The following is an 11,989-nucleotide window of genomic DNA, read 5'->3' on the forward strand; positions in this document are numbered from 1 at the left end:
TCCAACCTTGGTTATTATTTTTTTCTTAAAATATTTTTATTAGTTTGGTAGGTAAAAATGGCATGTTATTTAATCTGAAATTATTTTTAAAAAAGATTTTATTTACTTATTTGACAGAGAGAGACACATTGGGATGGAACACAAGCAGGGGGAGTGGGAGAGGGAGAAGCAGGCTTCCCGCGTAGTAGGGAACCCCATAAGGGGCTTCATCCCAGGACCCTGGGATCATGACCTGAGCTGAAGGCAGATGCTTAATGAGTGAGCCACCCATGCGCCCCAATCTGAAATTATTTTTGAGTACTAGTTAATTTGAACACTTTTTTCATGATCCTTTGTCTATTTGTATCCTTTTATGAATTTTCTTTTTTTAATTAAGATTTAAAAATTTTTTTTATTTGACAGAGAGAGAGAACACAAGCAGGGGGAGTGGGAGAGGGAAAAGCAGGCTTCTGGTGGAGCAGGGAGCCCGATGCAGGGCTTGATCCCAGGACCCTGGAATCATGACCTGAACTGAAGGCAGATGCTTAATGACTGAACCACCCAGGTGCCCCAATCTGAAATTATTTTTGATTACTAGTTAATTTGAACACTTTTTTCATGATCCTTTGTCTATTTGTATCCTTTTATGAATTTTCTGTTTAACTCTTTGGTCACTTAAAAAATGGAAGCGTTACTTTTTCTTTAAGATTGTATCCAGTAAAACAATATGCAGGCAATAAAAATGTTTTATAAAGAATTTTAATTCTTTTCAATGTTAAATAAAAAACAGGATAGAGTATTGTATGTATTTTATCAGCTCAATTATATAAGATATAGTATGCATTTGGACATACTAAAAAATGAAATCATCTCTAGATGGTGGGTTTAGATACTTTTTATTTTCTTAAAACCTTGTATATTCCCTATTTTCTACAATGAGCCTATATTACTTTGATAATTAAAGAAAAAGATTTTCTTTTTTCTTTCAAAACACAGAGCTAGTTTGTGTCAGAACCAGGACCAGACTCTTCATGGCCCCCTGCTCTCTGCCTTGTGCATCTAGAAATGTGTGGTCAGAGGTAGTAGGAGAACCAAGGGAAGGGAAGGAGAGCTAAGAGTTTCATGGAGAGTGTCAAAGGAAGATAATCTTAATTTTAGGAGATGCACGTTAAAAAAACCCAGAGTTCAAGTGTATTGATATCTGCAACTTAGAAAATGTATGCTGAAGTATTTAGAGTGTCATGAGGTCTGGAGAGAAACAAGGGGGCTGGGAGAAGGTGATAGGGGAAGGGAGAAGCAGGGAAAGGGAGGGAGGGATGGTAAAATGTAGTGAAATGTTAATCTGTGAAGCTAAGTAAAAGCTATGTGGCTGCTCATTGTAGTATTCTTTCGACTTTATGTATTTTATATTTTGAAATTTTTTTAAAATAAAAAAACTTAGGGAAATTGTGAGAAAAAAAAAGGAGGAGGTAATTACCTTGTAAATGTTTTGGAGAAATAAGTTAGGATGAGCCCTGAGAAGAGGCATTTGAATCTAGGGACCAGGAGACCGCAGGAGATCTTAAAGAAATAATGATTTCAGAAGGGTTGAATGGGGAGGGGACAAAGTCAGATTGCAAAGGTTGGCAAATTGAGTGAGAGGTAAGGCAGTAGAGTCTATGGTTGGGACTGCAATTCTGAGAATTTGGGCAATGGAGAAAAAAGAGATGTGAAACTGGCTTGAGAAGCAATAGAATTTTGGAAATGTTCTAACATCGTTATTAATTTTCACTTTGTATGGGTACCTATTAGTATATGACCCTCTATCTCCCCTCTACTCATAGGCCTTTCCTGATGTATTAAATATTGAATTAGGGAATCAATAAAAAGAAGTAAAAGAATAATGTGCACAATGCTACCATCTAGAGTATCCACTGAAAATTACACCCAGTGTTTGCTGTTAATTCAGGTGACTTGCTCAAGAAACTAGTTGGGAGCCTCTGGGTTCATGCGTGTATTTGTGGGTTTGTTGTTTTGTGTAAGACATGTAGGAGGGTGAGAAATATTGTCAGTGTAGTCCAGTGTTTGTGGACTGATAGTTTGATCCCTGAGTGAAACATATAAAATATCTATGAAGTCTTAAAATTTGATTTCAAACTAAGAGCAATATTTTGGCAATGCTTTACCTCAGTAGTGTTTTGGAAATGAAATGAAAACATTTAGAAGAAGAAGAGGAGGTTGAAGACAACCCTAAGTTCAAGAATTAAGGGGGTTATTGTGTTTATCTGGGAGAAAGTTGAAATTACACTTGAAGTTTCTTTTATTCTTCAGAAGTCTTCATCAATCTTTTCAGCTAGTCTGAAGTCAAGTGTTACTGGATGATGGTGAAGGTGCACATATGGGAATGAACACTTGGGGAATGGTAGAGTAATTTGGGGTAGGCAGGCACGGGCTCTTGACATGTGTATAGGATTTCAACAGTCAAAGATGTGGGTGGACAGCAAAAGTTCCAGGCATAGGGAATATTGACAATACAAAGACACAAAAGCACAAGGCACATTTAGAGAATAGAGATCAGTCCTAGAGTATGAAATGCATTAGGAAAAAGAGTGGGAGAGAAGGTGGGAAAGGAGGTGGATTGGCACTTATATGCCTTTCTTCTCTCCCTTCAACCAGAGGATTTACTCCTAAGAATATGGGGGGTATCCTTGTTTTTTGTTTCAAAGGGCCTGATACTTGGCTGGGTACACAGTAAGGGTGCACTTGTCAGAACTAGGAATGAGGGTGAATACTGAGATTTTGCTACTGGAAACATGATTCTGTTGTTTAAAATTGGGCAAGTCAAAATCGCAGCTAACAACCAGAGCAGCACTTCTCAGGCTTTCATATGAATCACCTAAGGATCTTGTTTATGTGCAGATTCTGACTCTATTCACCTGGCTGAGGTGGGGTCTGTGAACTTGCATTTCTAATAACCTCCCAGAGATGTCTATGTTCCTAGTCTGGGGACCACTGAGTAGCAAGGATTTGAAGGCTTCCCACACCTAATTCCTTGACCTTTGCAGACTCCAGACTCCTAAACGACTGGGCACAACTAAGGGTTCTTCACTTAGTACAGCTGATGGAAAAGCTCAAATTTAAAGTACCTTGTGAAGATTTTCTGTCACTAGAATTGTTGAGGTATATTTGTGCTGATGGTATCTACTCCATGCCATTTAAAAAATTTTTTTAGATGAGTATGGTTCTGGGGCACCTGGGTGGCTCAGGCAGTTAAGCATTTGACTCTTGGTTTCTGCTCAGGTCACGATCTCAGGGTTGTGAGATTGAGCCCTTCATTGGGCTCCATGCTCAGTGGGGAGTCTGCTAGAGATTCTCTCTCTCCCTCTCCCTCTGTCCCTCCCCCGTGCTTGCATATGCAGGTGCTCTTTCTCTATCAAATAAATAAACTTTAAAAAAATAGATGAGTATGGTTCTATCTGGTTGGACTCAGAGTATAATCTAGTCTATTTCTAAAAAGGGTAAGCCTTTATTCTCCAAATACAGACTTACCTATTGATTGAACATCCCTTCTGTCTATATTCCTTGTCTGTTTCCTCCTTAATAATTACAAGCCTATGTTTCTCAGGCTCATAGCTCACACAGGGACCGTCAAACACCAGTCACTGCTATCTTGAAAATGATTATTGTTATATAAATAAATATGGCTGCAAGAACATAAGTTGTGTTTTTTTATGGGTGCTTATTATTTTTATTTTATTTTCCTCATCCTTTGAGCAGGCTAAGCTGTACAAGCTTAATATTGATTCCTACTGAGTCTTCTTTCCCATCTTGCAAGATGGTCGGTGAAAAAGCTGAGAAGCCAGATACTAAGGAGAAGAAACCTGAAGCCAAGAAGGCTATGATGGTGGGAAGGGTTTTATTTATTTATTTATTTTAAATTTTATTTTATTATGTTAGTCACCATACAATACATCATTAGTTTTTGATGTAGTGATTCACAATTCATGGTTTTCGAATAACACCCAGTGCTTCATGCAGTACTTGCCCTCCTTAAATCCCATCACCCGGCTAACCCATCCCCTCTGCCCCCTCCCTTCTAAAACCTTCAATTTGTTTCTCAGAGTCCATAGTCTCCCATGGTTCGTCTCTCCCTCCGATTCCCCCCCCTTCATTTTTCCCTTCCTTCTCCTAGTGTCCTCCATGCTACTCCTTATGTTCCACAAATAAGTGAAACCATATGATAATTGACTTTCTCTGCTTGACTTATTTCACTTAGCATAATCTCCTCCAATCCCATCTTGGGTATTCATCCTTTCTGATGGCTGAGTAATATTCCATTGTATATATGGACCACATCTTCTTTATCCATTCATCTGTTGAGGGGCATCTCAGCTCTTTCCACAGTTTGGCTATTGCAGACATTGCTGCTATGAACACTGTGGTGCATATGGCCCCTCTTTTCACTACGTCTGTGTCTTTGGGGTAAATACCCAGGAGTGAAATTTCTGGGTCATAGGGTAGCTCTATCTTTAATATTTTGAGACATCTCCACACTGTTCTCCAAAGTGGCTGTACCAACTTGCATTCCCACCAACAGTGAAAGAGGGTTCCCCTTTCTCCACAACCTCTCCAACATTTCTTGTTTCTTGCCTTGTCAATTTTTGCCATTCTAACTGGTGTAAGGTGGTATCTCAATGTGGTTTTGATTTGAATTTCCCTGATGGATAATGATGATGAACATTTTTTCATGTGTCTGTTAGCCATTTGTATGTCTTCTTCAGAGAAGTGTATTTTCATGTCTGCCCATTTTTTGACTTGATTACTTGTTTTTTGGGTGTTGAGTTTGAGAAGTTCTTTACAGAACTTGGAAATCAGTGCTTTGTCTGTAGTGTCATTTGCAAATATCTTCTCCCATTCTGTGGGTTGCCTCTTTGTTTTGTTGACCTTTTCCTTTGCTGTGCAGAAGTTTTTATCTTGATGAAGTCCTAAAAGTTCGTTTTTGCTTTTGGTTCACTAGCCTTTGGAGATGTATCTTGAAAGAAGTTGCTGTGGGTGATGTCAAAGAGGTTACTGCCTATGTTCTCCTTTTGGATATTGATGGATTCCTGTCTCACATTGAGGTCTTTCATCCATTTTGAGTTTATCTTTGTGTAGGGTGTTAGAGAATGGTCGAGTTTCATTCTTCTGCATGTGGCTGTCCAATTTTCCCAGCACCATTTATTGAAGAGGCTGTCTTTTTTCCATTGCATATTTTTTCCTGCTTTGTCAAAGATTATTTGACCATAGAGTTGAGGGTCCATATCTGGGTTCTCTATTCTGTTCCATGGGTTTATATGTCTGTTTTTGTGCCAGTACCTTGGTGATCACTGATTAGTAATACAGCTTGAAATCGGGCAACATGATGTCCCCAGCTTTGTTTTTCTTTTTCAACATTTCCTTGGCAATTCAGGGTCTTTTCTGATGCCATACAAATTTTAGGATTGTTTGTTCCAGCACTTTGAAAAATGTCATTGGAATTTTGATCAGGATGGCATTGAAGGTATAGATTGCTCTGGGTAGCACAGACATCTTAACAATGTTTATTCTTCCGATCCATAAGCATGGAAAGTCTTTCCATCTTTTTGTGTCTTCTTCAATTTCTTTCATGAGCGTTCTGTAGTTCCTAGAGTATAGATCCTTTACCTCTTTGGTTAGGTTTATTCCAAGGTATCTAATAGTTTTTGGTGCTATTGTAAATGGAATCGTTTCTCAAATTTCTTTTTCTACAGTTGCACTGTTAGTGTATAAGAAAGCAACTGATTTCTGCATATTGACTGAACATGAGGAATGTTCCCTCTATCCCTATACTCTGAAGAGTTTTAATCAGGAAAGGATGCTGTATTTTATCAAATGCCTTTTCCACATCAATTGAGAGGATTGTATTGTTTTTCTCTCTCCACTTATCAATGTGCTCTATCACATTGATTGATTTGCGAATGTTCACTCACCCTTGCATCCTGGGGATAAATCCCGCTTGGTCATGGTGGATGATCCTTTTAATGTATAGTTAGGATTTTGTTGAGAATTTTGGAATCCATATTCATCGGGGATATTGGTCTGAAATTCTCCTTTTTGATGGGGTCTTTGCCTGGTTTGGGGATTAAGGTAATGCTGGCCTCATAGAATGAGTATGGAAGTTTCCTTCTGTTTCTATTTTTTGAAACAGTTTCAGTAGAATAGGTATTATTTCTTCTTTGACTGTTTGGTAGAATTCCCCAGGGAATCCATCAGGCCCCGGACTCTTGTTTTTTACTGATTATTGGCCTATTCAGGTTGTCAATTTCTTCCTATTTCAGTCTTGGGAGTTTATAGGTTTTCAGGAAAACATCCATTTCATCCAGGTTGCTCAGCTTATTGGCATATAGTTGTTGATAATAATTTTTAATAATTGTTTCTATTTCCTTGGTGTGAGTCGTGATCTCTCCCCTTTCATTCATAATTTTATTAATTTGAGTCCTTTGTTTTTTCTTTTGGATAAGTCTGGCCAGTGGTTTATCGATCTTATTAATTCTTTCAAAGAGCCAACTTCTAGTTTTGTTGATCTCATCTACTGTGTTTCTGGTTTCTAATTCATTGATCGCTGCTCTAATCTTAATCATTTCTCTTCTAATGCGTGGCTTAGGCATCGTTTTTTGCTTTTTCTCTTGTTCTTTAAGGTATAGAGTTAGATGGTGAATTCGGGATGCTTCTATTTTTTTGAGTGAGGCTTGGATGGCTATGTATTTCCCCCTTAGGACTTATTTTGCTGTATCCCAAAGGTTTTGGACTGATGTGTTTTTGTTCTCATTGGTTTCCATGAATTGTTTAAGTTCTTCTTTGATTTCCTGGTTGACCCAAACATTCTTGAGCAGAGTGGTCTTTAGCTTCCAGTGTTTGAATTTCTTCCAAATTGTTTCATGTGACTGAGTTCCAATTTTAAAGCATTATGGTCTGAGAATATGCAGGGAATAATCTCAATCTTTTGGTAACCGGTGAGACCTGATTTATGAACCAGTATGTGGTCTATTCTGGAGAAAATTCCATGTGTGCTCGAGAAGAATGAATATTCTGTTGTTTTAAGGTGCAATGTTCTGTATATATCTATGAGGTCCATCTGGTCCAGTGTGTCATTCAAAGCTCTTGTTTCATTGTTGAGCTTCTGCTTAGGTGATCTGTCCATTGCTGAGAGTGGAGTATTGAGGTGTCCTACAATTAACATATTGTTATCAATATGACTCTTTATTTTGGTTAACAGTTGGCTTATGTAGATGGCTGCTCCCATGTTGGGGGCATAGATATTTACAATTGTTAGATCTTCTTGTTGGATAGACCCTTTAAGAATGATATAGTGTCCTCAATGGAATATTATGCAGCCATCAAAAGGAATGAGATCTTGCCATTTGCAATGACGTGGATGGAACTGGAGGGGGTTATGCTGAGTGAAATAAGTCAATCAGAGAAAGACATATATCATATGACCTCACTGATATGAGGAATTCTTAATCTCAGGAAACAAACTGAGTGTTGCTGAGTGGTGGGGGGTGGGAGGGATGGGGTGGCTGGGTGATAGACATTGGGTAGGGTATGTGCTATGGTGAGCGCTGTGAATTGTGCAAGACTGTTGAATCACAGATCTGTACTTCTGAAACAAATAATGCAAGATATGTTAAGAAAAAAGAAAAAGAAGAAGATAGCAGGAGGGGAAGAATGAAGGGGAGTAAGTCGGAGGGGGAGAGGACCCATGAGAGACGATGGACTCTGAAAAACAAACTGAGGGTTCTAGAGGGGAGGGGGTGGGGGGATGGGTTAGCCTGGTGATGGGTATTAAGGAGGGCACGTTCTGCGTGGAGCACTGGGTGTTATGCACAAACAATGAATCATGGAACACTACATCAAGAACTAATGATGTAATGTATGGTGATTAACATAACAATAAAAAAAGAATGATATAGTGTCCTTCTGTGTCTCTAACTACAGACTTTAGTTTAAAATCTAATTTGTCTGTTGTAAGAATTGCTACCCCAGCTTTCTTTTGAGGTCCGCTGGCATGAAAGATGGATCTCCATCCCTTCACTTTCAGTCTGGATATATCTTTAGGTTCAAAATGAGTCTCTTGTAGACAGCATATGGATGGGTCCTGCTTTTTTATCCAATCCAGAACCCTGTGCCGTTTTATGGGAGCATTTAGGCCATTCACGTTGAGAGTGATTATTGAAAGATATGAATTTATTGTCATCATGTTGCCTGTGAAGACCTTGTTTTCATAGACTGTCCCTGTAAGTGTCTGTTGTATATCACTCTTGGGGTCTTTCTCCTTTTATAGAACCCCCTTAATATTTCTTGCAGGGCCGGCTTCATGGTCACATATTCTTCCAGTTTCTGCCAGTCTTGGAAGCTCTGCATCTCTCCATCCATTCTAAATGACAGACCTGCCGATAAAGTATTCTTGGCTGCATATTCTTCTCGTTTAGTACCCCGAATACATCTTGCCAGCCCTTTCTGGCTTGCCAGGTCTCTGTGGCTAGGTCTGATGTTATTCTGATGTTCCTCCCTCTGTAAGCAAGGAATCTCTTCCCCCTAACTGCCCTTAAGATGGTTTCCTTGGCTCTAAGATTTGCGAGTTTTACTATTACATGCTGGGATGTTGGCTTGTTTTCCTTGATCTTGCGAGGGGTCCTCTCTGCCTCTAGGATGCGAATGTTTGTTTCATTCCCCAGATTAGGTACATTCTCAGCTATGATTTGCTCAAATATATCTTCTAGTCCTCTCTCTCTCTCTCCACCCCCTCAGGGATTCCCATAATTCTGACATTGGTATGTTTCATGGTGTCACTTATTTATCTGGTTCTATTTTCATGGATTTTGAGTTGTTTTTCTCTGGCCTCCTCTTTTCCCTTCTTGTCTATTAATTGATCTTCTAGGTCACTAATTCGTTCTTCTGCCTCACTTACCCTAGCTATTAGGTTATCTAGATTAAATTGGATCTCATTGATAGCATTTTTAAGTTCTGCCAGTTCATCTTTCATTTCTGCCCTTAGAGACTCTGTGTTGCCATTAATTGATTTCTCCATTCTAACTATTGTTTTCACAATTGCTAGCCTGAATTCCATCTCTGACATCTTGGGTATATCTGTATCCATCTGTAAATCTGTGGCTTAAGTCATAGTCTCTGAATATTTCTTATTTTGGGGGTTCCTCCTCCTAGTCATTCTGTTGAGGGGTGGTTGAGGGAATGTATAGAGTCCAAATTATTGACCACAACCCAAGTAAATTGCACTTGTTTTCTAGGGACCTTAGCGTTGCTGGCCTTTTGATCTCCCAGCCTGTCTTCTGGGGGAGGGGCCTGCCATGCTGCTGCTCAGGCAACCCTGTTTGGGCAGAGTTGCCCTCCCCCCTGTGGTGGGGGATGGGCTCAGTGAAAACTGTTTTTTTGGGGCCTTTGTTCTCTGGCGGCTTTCCCTGGCAGGTTTCCACATCTCTTTGAGAGTCAGAGCAGAAGAGACCATTTCCAACCCTCTGCCTCAGAGCAGAGAGATTGCAGTCTGTTCTTCAGTGAGCTCTCCAGGCCACACTATCTCTGTTTCTGTCTGTGCTGCTATAAACTGCAGCGTCCTGGGTTTTGCTCCCCTCAGTAGCACTCCCAGTCCTCACCTCCAGGTCGGGGCACTTCTCTGCCCTTTGAGCTTCTAAAGCTGCCAGCTGTCCAAAGTTCACAGTTGTGGTCCCGCTGTTCAGGGTTTCCCTCTGGGGGGCTGCCCTAAAGTCCTTTCCTCACTGCTACCAGTCTGTGAGTCTGTGCCCCGTCCCCAGCGTGGGAAGCTATTGCTCACAGGTGGTGTAGGATCCCGATTGCCAGGCTCCCTCCCGCGCTCTTTATCCTCCAATATCTGCCCGCGAAATCATGGCTCCCTGCTTTGTACCTCAAAACCAACCACCTGTGATATTCTGTTTGTAGAAATTCAGATCTATCTTCTTACATCTCAGGCTGATTTTGTGGGTATTCAGAGTGGTCTGGTAGATGTCCAGCTCAGTTCTGGGAACCAGTTGGAATAAGGTCCCCTACTCCTTTGTCATCTTTCCCCGCCTCTGCTGGTGGCAAGGTTAAGAAGGGTAACCTCAAGACTAAAATGCCAAAGAAGGGGAAGCCCCACAGCAGCAGAAACTCTGTCTAATCAGAGGAATTGGCAGATAATCCCCATCAGCTATGTATTCCCGAAAGGTCATGTACAAGATGAAGTATTCAACAGCTAAATCCAGGTTTGAAAAGAAGAAAGAGAAGGTTCTTGCTACTGTCACAAAACCAGTTGGTTGTGAGAAGAATGGCATCAGAGTAGTTAAACTTCACAAAATGCCTGTGTATTATCCTACTGAAGATGTGCCTTGAAAACTATTGAGCCATGGCAAAAAAGCTTTCAGTCAGCATGTGAGAAAAGTTCAAACTAGCCTCACTCCTGGCCATTTTGATCATCCTCACTGGGAGCCACAAAGGCAAGATGGTGGTTTTCTGAAGCAACTGAGCAGTGGCTTGCTTCTTATGACTGGACTTCTGGCCCTGAAATGAGTTCCTTTATGTAGAACACCGCCAAATTTTGTCATTGCCACCTCCACCAAAATTGATACCAGCAATGTGAAAATCCCAAAATATCTCACTGATGCTTATTTCAAGAAGAAGATACTTTGTAAACCCAGACACCAGGAAGGTGAGATTTTCAACACTGAGAAGGAGAAATATGAGATTACAGAGCAGCACAAGGTTGATCAGAAAGCTCTAGACTAGCACATTCTACCAATAATTAAAGCTGTTCCTCAGATTCAGGGCTACCTCTGCTGTGTTTTCTCCCACAAATGGAATTTATCCTCACAAGTTGGTGTTCTAAATTTCTTACAAGGAACCAAAATTTGTATGGAGCCACAATTGGCCCCAAATGGCCAAAGCAATTCTGAAAAAGAAAAACAAAACTGGGGGCATCACAATTCAAGTTATTTTCAAGTCATTTTACAAAGCTGTAGTCATCAAGACAGTATGGTACTGGCAAAAAACAAACCCACAGATCAATGGAACAGAATAAAGAACCAAGAAATGGGCCCATGACTATATGGCCAACCAATCTTTGACAAAACATAAAAGAATATCCAATGGAAAACAGTCTCTTCAACAAATGGTGTTGGGGAACTGGAGAGCAACATGCAGAAGACTGAAACTGAACCACTTTCTTACACCATACACAAAATGAGATTCAAAATGGATGACAGACCTAAATGTGAGACAGGAAACCATCAAAATCCTAGAGAACACAGGCACAAACCTCTTTGACCTCGGCTGTAGCAACTTCTTACTAGACACGTTTCCAGAGGCAAGGGGAACAAAAGCAAAAATGAACTATTGGGACTTCATCGAGATAAAAATCTTCCACACAGTGAAGAAACAATCAACAAAACTAAAAGGCAGCCTATGGAATAGGAGAAGATATTTATAAATGACATATCTGATAAAGGGTTGGTATCCAAAATCTATAAAGGACTTAACAAACTTAACACCCAAAAAACAAATGATCCAGTTAAGAAATGGGCAGAAGGCATGAATAGACACTTTTGCAAAGAAGACATCCAGCTGACTAACAGACACATGAAAAGATGCTCAACATTACTCATCATCAGGGAAATACAAATCAAAACCATGATGAGTACCACTCCACACTGTCAGAATGGCTAAAAATAACAACACAAGAAACAACAGGTGTTGGTGAGATGTGGAGAAAGGGAAAGCCTTGTGAAGAGTTGGTGGGAATACAAACTGGTGCAGCCACTCTGAACAATATGGAGGTTCCTCAAAAAGTTCAAATAGAACTACTGTAGGGGCACCTGGGTGGCTTAGCCATTAAGCGTCTGCCTTTGGCTCAGGTCATGATCCCAGGGTCCTGGGATTGAGCCCTGCATCGGGCTCCCTGCTCTGCGGGAAGCCTGCTTCTCCCTCTCCCACTCCCCCTGCTTGTGTTCCCTCTCTCACTGTGTCT

At 40.4% G+C, this 11,989-nt stretch overlaps 1 pseudogene; it reads left to right on the forward strand.

The window, feature by feature from the left end:
• The first annotated feature begins 3,793 nt into the window (after nt 1-3,793).
• On the forward strand, nt 3,794-10,852 carry LOC114207416 (large ribosomal subunit protein eL6-like; annotated as a pseudogene).
• Nucleotides 10,853-11,989: the final 1,137 nt, after the last annotated feature.

The sequence above is a fragment of the Eumetopias jubatus genome, unplaced genomic scaffold (genome assembly GCF_037043125.1).
Source record: "Eumetopias jubatus isolate StellerSeaLion01/CBP00866 unplaced genomic scaffold, mEumJub1_p1.0 scaffold_11, whole genome shotgun sequence".
Lineage (NCBI taxonomy): Eukaryota > Metazoa > Chordata > Mammalia > Carnivora > Otariidae > Eumetopias > Eumetopias jubatus.